Source organism: Pteronotus mesoamericanus, unplaced genomic scaffold (assembly GCF_021234165.1).
Source record: "Pteronotus mesoamericanus isolate MK-2021 breed Mesoamerican mustached bat unplaced genomic scaffold, CSHL_Meso_final contig_130, whole genome shotgun sequence".
Lineage (NCBI taxonomy): Eukaryota > Metazoa > Chordata > Mammalia > Chiroptera > Mormoopidae > Pteronotus > Pteronotus mesoamericanus.
In genome coordinates this window covers 13,214,406-13,221,683 of record NW_026555060.1, presented here as the reverse complement: position 1 = coordinate 13,221,683, position 7,278 = coordinate 13,214,406, and the positions used below count along the sequence as shown (strand labels likewise).

The 7,278-nt window shown below is 43.6% G+C and overlaps 1 pseudogene; it reads right to left on the bottom strand.

The window, feature by feature from the left end:
• Positions 1 to 676: 676 nt before the first annotated feature.
• On the bottom strand, positions 677 to 2,113 carry LOC129084202 (keratin, type II cytoskeletal 8-like; annotated as a pseudogene).
• Between the last annotated feature and the right edge of the window lie 5,165 nt (positions 2,114 to 7,278).

Below are 7,278 nucleotides of genomic sequence, written 5' to 3'. Positions count from 1 at the left end.
TCACCTCTAGCACGGCATTTAACCAGCTAGGTCCTGAGCGGTCAGCTCTGAAGGTTGCATTGTGTGGGGAAAACCCTAGTCCACAGAAGACTTAGCAGAGCTCCAGGGAAGCAGAGTCAGAGAAAGAGGAAAGGACTTAGGGACTGTGAGAAGGGGAAGCTTAGAGGAAACAGAGCCAGGCAGACCTGTGTCCTAACAGCTCCCTGTCTAGGATTTATCCTGGAGAGGACAGTCGTGTTAGAGGAGCGGCTCCTGCCCACTGCTTGCCTAGCACACCGCGAGGCCCTCTCTGGGTTATACTGCCCCATCTTGGGGCTCAGCCACTTCAAGGAAAATGTGGTTCCTTTGACAAAACATCATCTTACACTACTGTAGTTCTCCTAGCTTTCTCATTTCCTCTTTTAATTTTTTACCTTTTCTTATACTTTTCCCAGTTCCACTTCCTTCTTTTTAGGATTGTTAGAGCCAGCTGAGACTTTATTTGGGGAGAAAAACATTCGATTTGTCTTTCAGCTGGGGAATGGGTAAGAGGCAGTGCCCCAGGCAGTAAGCTCCCCGACCTCAAGGGTGAGCTGAGGACTGGAGCAGAGCCTCAGGAGGGTCTCCTGTGCCCGCTGCTCCCCTGCACAGCTCCTTTTCCTCTGGCTTGGAGGACAGGAGGGACTGCAGCAGTTGTTCACCTGGGCAGGACATCAGATGACTCCGACACCAGCTTCCCATGGGTCTCAGTCTTACAAACAACCACCATCTTGGAGGAGCTGGTGCTGGTATGGTTGGAGAAGCCAGAGCTCCAGTTAGATCCCATGTTGGCCTGGAAGCCCACGCCATCCTTGAGGTTTCGTGAGCCAGGCTCAGCCCACCTGAGTAGCCGCTGGTGGTCTCGGTACAGATACTCATGTTCTGAATCCCAGACTCCAGCTGGTTCTCCTTGTCCTCCAACAGCTTTGCTCTAGGTGGTGAGCTCCACGCCCAAGGCCAGCTTGATGTCCATGAGTTCCTGGTACTCATGCAGCTTCAAGGCCATGTCCTGCTTGGCGGTTCTCAGAGCAGCTTCTAGTTCAATCATGTTGGCCTGAGCATCCTTGACAGCCAGCTCCCCATGCTGCTGGGCAACAGCGATGGCGACCTCCAGAGAAGCGTTCTGGCCTTTGGAGCTCTCAGTCTCAGCCTGGAGTCACTGATGTTCTGGTTTATCTCAGAAATCTCTGTCTTTGTGTGACGCAGGTCATCCCCGTGCTTCCCAGCCAATGTCTGCAGCTCCTCATACTTGGTCTGGCACATGGTCTCAGCCTCAGCCTGGCAGTTGACTATCTCCTTGTACTGGCCCTTGACCTTGGCGTTGATGCCATCCAGGTCCAGGGAGCGGTTATTGCTTATGGACAGCACTGTGGACTTGTCGGAGATCTGGGACTCCTCTTTACACAACTGCCTGTAGGAGTGGATCTCACCAGTCAGCGTTTCCAGGCTGGGCTCCAGCTCTTCCTTATTCATGTGTCATCCACATCCTTCTTGATGAGGACAAATTAATTCTTCATCTCCGTGCACTTGCCGATCTCATCCTTGTACTTATTCTTCAAGTCCTCCACCAGCCCCTGCATGTTGCCAAACTCTGCCTGCAGGCTCAGTTCCTTCTGGGCCATCATGTCCAGCTGCTATGGAAGGTTGTTGATGTAGCCCTTGAGCATGCTGTCCTTGTTACTGCGAGTTGTCTTCTGCTGCTGCAGGAAGTTCTGCTTGGTCTCCAGAATCTTATTCTGTTGCTCCAGGCTCACATTTGATGGGTGAGGGAAGAAAACTTGTTGAGGCTCTTGATCTGCTCCTTCTCTGGGTTGGACAGCCTGGATGTTGGGGTCCACCTCCAGCTTCAGGGGGCTGAGCAGGCTCTGGTTCACTTGGATGGCTGTGATGTTGCCCATACTCCCAGCCACTCCTCAGGCCAGATTCATATTGGTGCCAGGCCAGCCTGGTAGCTGCTGCCTAGCTGGGGAAAAGCTGAGGAGCTGAAGCAGGTTCTGGGCCCATTCGAGTTCCAGAGGCTGCTGAAGGTGCGAGGGCCAGAGGTGGACACCCTGTAGATCTTTTGGGTCACCATTGTGGCCATGGTGGAGGCTGGAGTGGAGAAAAATACAATGAAAAAACCCCCAAGAATTTGAGAACTAACACTGAGTATGGAAGCCTAACTAAGCATGGCTTAGCTCTTGGTTCTAGAAAACTTTCTCCAAGGGAAAAACGGTAACCAGTAAGTAACTTCACCGTTGCTTCAGGAAATTTTTGCATACAGGATAGCTGAAGCAATAGTTTGCTCACTCCAGCAGATAGCTTCCTTTAAATAACAGCTTTTCTTTTTTTTTTAAAATCAAGAATCACAGCCAATAACCTATCAAGGTGGTGTTCTTCCTTCCTGCAATGAGTTCTAATGAACTGAGCATTTCTTTATTAACAGGTCATCTGGTGAAATTTAGAGGAATTTCAATACTATCGTTAAGCTTGTGGCTTCTGCCCTCTCTTTGGAGACAACATCTCTTTATTCCAGGCTTAAAGAAATGGGAAGGATGAAGGACAAAATGTACACACCAAATAACCTTACCTTTTTAAACAGTTTGGAATGTTGGACTATGAGAACTCCAACGCCACTCTGCTGTTAGGAAAACCCAAGTATCAATAATTTACTTCTCTGTGTTCCATAATGTGATACCCAGAATGAGATGGGACCTCCCATTCTTTTATTTGAAACAACTGTTATTTAAAAGATCTCCTACTGTTTCAATAACTCCTGTCTTGTTATCTTGACATTCTTCCAATGCCTAACACGGGGACTTGTACTGCAGTCCACGTTCAGAAAAGATTGTTGAATGACATAGAAAATTTGGATGGAATGAAATACTTTTTAAAAAATTTATTGAGTTTTTAGAGAAAGAGTTAGGAAAAGAAAGAGAGAGAGAAGCATCAGTTTGTTGTTCCTCTTATTCATGCACTCACTGGTTGCTTTCTTGTATGAGTATTTGCCTTGACTGGAAATTGAATGCACAACCTTGGCCCGTTAGGATGACACTCTAACCAGCTGAGCTACCCGGCCAAGGCTGAAGTGAAATACTTTCAATGTTGAGATGGTATCATCAGAAATAGCTACTGATTCCCCAATATTTACAACAACTATAAAAATATATTCCCTAAGCTCTCCTTCCCCTGGACGGCCCCGGAACATTTGTAAGGACTAGGACAACTGAGAGAACCAGCTCCAAGGAATGTGAATGCTAGAGAACTTTGAGTTCTTAATTGTGTTTAAAAAGAAACTCTTTTCCGTCATTGAATCTAACATGTGCTTAGGATAGAGGTTTACACATTGTACTATGAAGCTCTCACTGCCTGCTGTCAACAAGCCTCTCCACCACAGCCCTGCCAGAGGAGGACAGTTAATCCTTCAGTTGATATCCTTTCAGGCAATTTTCAGTGCATTTAGAAGCATATGTATCTATACAAACAAACCTAAAATATGATTAATGTTATATAAATCACATCACATGCAGGCTTCCACAAATTGATTTCTTTCTATTATTTTTAGAGCACTTTTCATGTCAGCACTTATAGTTCAAATAATTCTTTTTAATCGTTTCATAGTTTCTCTTGCATAAATAGGCCCTAACCTGTTCCACTCAATCTGCTACTTGAGCTGCTTCTTCTCCCCCTCTATTTTCTTCCTTTATTTCTTTTCTTTTTGCTGTACAAATAATCTTATAATGAACTTCTGTGTATATATCTAAAATTAGTTTCTAGTAATTTTTCTTCTTTCAGTGTTTGTCAATGTGATGAATAAAACGTGGATATCTCCCTGTTTGTCTTATTTGAATTTCCTCAATAGGAATGAGGTAGAGCATACAAGTATTTTAGTCTATTGGTCATTTGTATTTCTTTTGTGAATTGCTTAGATAGATCTGTGCTGTCCAATATGATAGTCACTAGCCAAATGTGGCCATGGCACACTTGAAATGTGGTTATCCTGAATAAAGCAACTATTAGCCCAAAACACAAGTGATTTCAAAAACTTGTTCTAAGAAAAAGGATGTAAAAGATCTCTAATATTTTCATATTGATTATGTGTTCAAATAATAATATTATAGGTATGCTGTTTTAAATAATGTTAATGTGGCTATTGAAAATTTTTAAGTTACATAGGTAACACATAATATTTTTGTTGGACAGAGATGGCTTAGATGTTTCTTTTAGTTGGTTTACCTTTCTCTTACTGATCTACAGGAGTTCTTGATATGTTGTTAGTATGTATCATTTGACTGATACATTTGTAGCAAATATTTCTTCTATAACTTATTTTTTAACTTGAATTATGGAGTTTCTTGCCACACAAAAATTGTAAGTTTTTAAGAATCTATTGTTTCCTTTATCCTGTCTTGGTTTTGTGTCTTGCTACAGAAGTCTTTCATCATGCCAAGATTACAAAAATAACTTCCTGTGTTCCTCTAAAGTCATTTCTTTTTTTAAGTTGTTTACCTCTTTAAGGAATCTGGAATTACTATTTTTTTGTTTGATGTGATGTAGGGAGTTTTAACATTTTTTATTAAATCATAGGATAGTTAAATTGCACCATCTCTTTTCTCTGCTGATGTGAATTGCCTCCTTTCTCATGTATTGCATTTCTGTGACAAATGCAAACATTTTGAATTCTTTCTTCTGTTTCATCAATGTATTTGATTATTTCTGCACCCGAATCTCACTACTTTATTTACCAATGTTTCATAGGATATTTCTATATATAGGAGACCAAGCTTTTTCAAAACTTCATTCATGGACATGTCCTCTTTCAACAAACTTCCGAATCAGCCTGTCAATGTTTATGTAAATCCCTATTAGAATTTTGATTGGGATTGTATTGTGTGGACTTTGGGAGAGGACTTATGTCACTGTAGACAGTCAGTCAGAGGCACCAGCGAGTCTCTCCCATTGGCCAAGATGTCAGCAGGGGGAGGTTTTTACACTGAGTGTTTGGGAAGCTAAAACTAAGAATAGGTAGAGCCTCAGTGTGCCAAAAGCTGGAAAGATGAATTGTATAGGGAAAAGGGCCTTCCCCTCCTTATTCCTATAAGAAACCTGGGCCTGACCAGGAAAATTGAGATCGTCTTTGAGATGGGAGTCCACCATTCTTCCAGGTTGTGTTGCACCTGAATAAAGCCTCTTTCCTTCTGTGCCAGCAACTGCCTCAGGAGTGCAGCTTTAGTTGTGGCAAGCAGCTGAACCTCACTTTTTTTCGGTTACACTTGCACCTTTGCAATGTTAAATATCTATGGACTTTTGGTCAAGATGGTGGCACTGGTAAACACGACTTGCCTCCCTGCACAACCACATCAAAATTACAATTATAGAACAACCATCACTCAGAGTCATCAGAAATTGATTTGAATGGAAGTTGGACAACTACAGAAATAAAGAAACCACATTGAACAAGGCACGTAGCTGGGGTGGAGGTGTGGAATGAGCTGGTTCCATATCCTTGTGTGGTGGATACCAATGTGGGAGGGATATCTGGGGAGCGAGGAGTCCCAGACCCACACCAGGTCTCCAGCCCAGGGTTCCAGTGCCAGGAAGATAAGTCCCCATAACTTCAGGCTGAAAAACCAGCAGGACTGAATCAGTAGAAGAAACTTCTGGAGTCCCAAGCAATTCTTAAAGAACCCACACATGGACTTAACTCAAACTCGGTCCCTCTGAGTTCCAGCACCGGGTGCCAGCTTGAAAGTTACCAGTGGCATACAGGGAGGAACTAAAGTGCCTGGCATCAAGGTGAGCAAACTTGCAGACAGCTTTTTCCCAGTCAGAAAGATGGGCAGAGGCCATTGTGCCTTTTCTGAACCCTTACCCAAGAGAGCCACAGAGCCTGAAGGTGAGTGCCATGTCGGAGGCTCCATCATCCTGGCTAACACTGTGGGATCCACCCTGGAGATCCCCTGAGACTCTGTCCCACCAACTTACTGGCCCACCCCAGTGAATTTTTCATATGAATGGCTGGTCTTGGCTCATGCTTCACAATTTCCTAAATCTTATCTAACAAGCAACAGCCAGCTTCAGTGAGCCCTCAGCCCCTGTACTTCTTTTTAAATGGCCCCAAGGTCAGCACTAGCAGCATCCAGCCTAGATTCACAGCTTGGCTTTGCTGGGGAATCTCCAAGTCCATCACAAGTAGCAGCCATCTCAGATTGCTCTATAACTCATGCAGGGTGGCCCTGCGGAGAACACAGGTGAGGCTGACTTAGGCCTTCACCACCTGGAAACCTAGAGCCTGCACACCCAGTGGACAGCTACAGACCACATCAGAGCACCACCACCCTGCCTCTGCACAGCATGGATGGTGGAGGTTGGTGGTCAACGTCACAGCCAGTCCTTGTGGCTGAGTCGCCTTGGTAAATCCCTCCCATTGATCTACCAACAGCAATTATGGCTTAACTACAAGAGAAGGATGTACTTAGCCCACACAAAGGGCACACCTTGAGTACTGAGCTTGGGTGAGAGGGGAGGCTGTGCCACTGGACCCTCCTGGACACCTACTATATTAGGCCGCACTACCAAGACAGGGAGTCATAGCAGCTCTACCTAATACATAGAAACAAACACAAGGAGGCTGTCAAAATGAGGAGACAAAGAAATATGGCCCAAGTGAAAGAACAGATCAAAACTCCAGAAAAAGAACTAAACAAGAGGGATATAAGCAATCTTTCAGATGCAAAGTTCAAAATTCTGGTTATAAGGATGCTCAAAGAACTCACTGGGTACTTCAACAGCATAAAAAATATACATCAGAAATAAAGGATACACTGAAATAAAATCCGTTTACAGGGAAACAAGAGTAGAGTGAAGTTGAGAATCAAATCAATGATTTGAAATATAAGGAAGTAAAAAACAAGCAATCAAAACAACAAGAAAAAATAATCCAAAAAGACGAGGATAGTGTAAGCAGCCCTTGGGACAACTTCGAGTGATCCAACATTAGCGTCATAAGGGTGCCAGAGGGAGAAGAGAAAGAATAAGAAATTAGAAATCTATTTGAAAAACTAATGAAAGAAAACTTCCCTAATTTGGTCAAGGAAATAGATATGCAAGTACAGGAAGAACAGAGAATTCCAAACAAGATGGATGTAAAGAGGTCCACTCCAAGACACATCATAATTAAAATGCTTAAAGATAAAGAGAGAATCTTAAAAGCAATGAGAGAAAAGAAGTTAGTTACCTACAGGGGAGTTCCTATAAGACTGCTACCTGATTTCTCAAAAG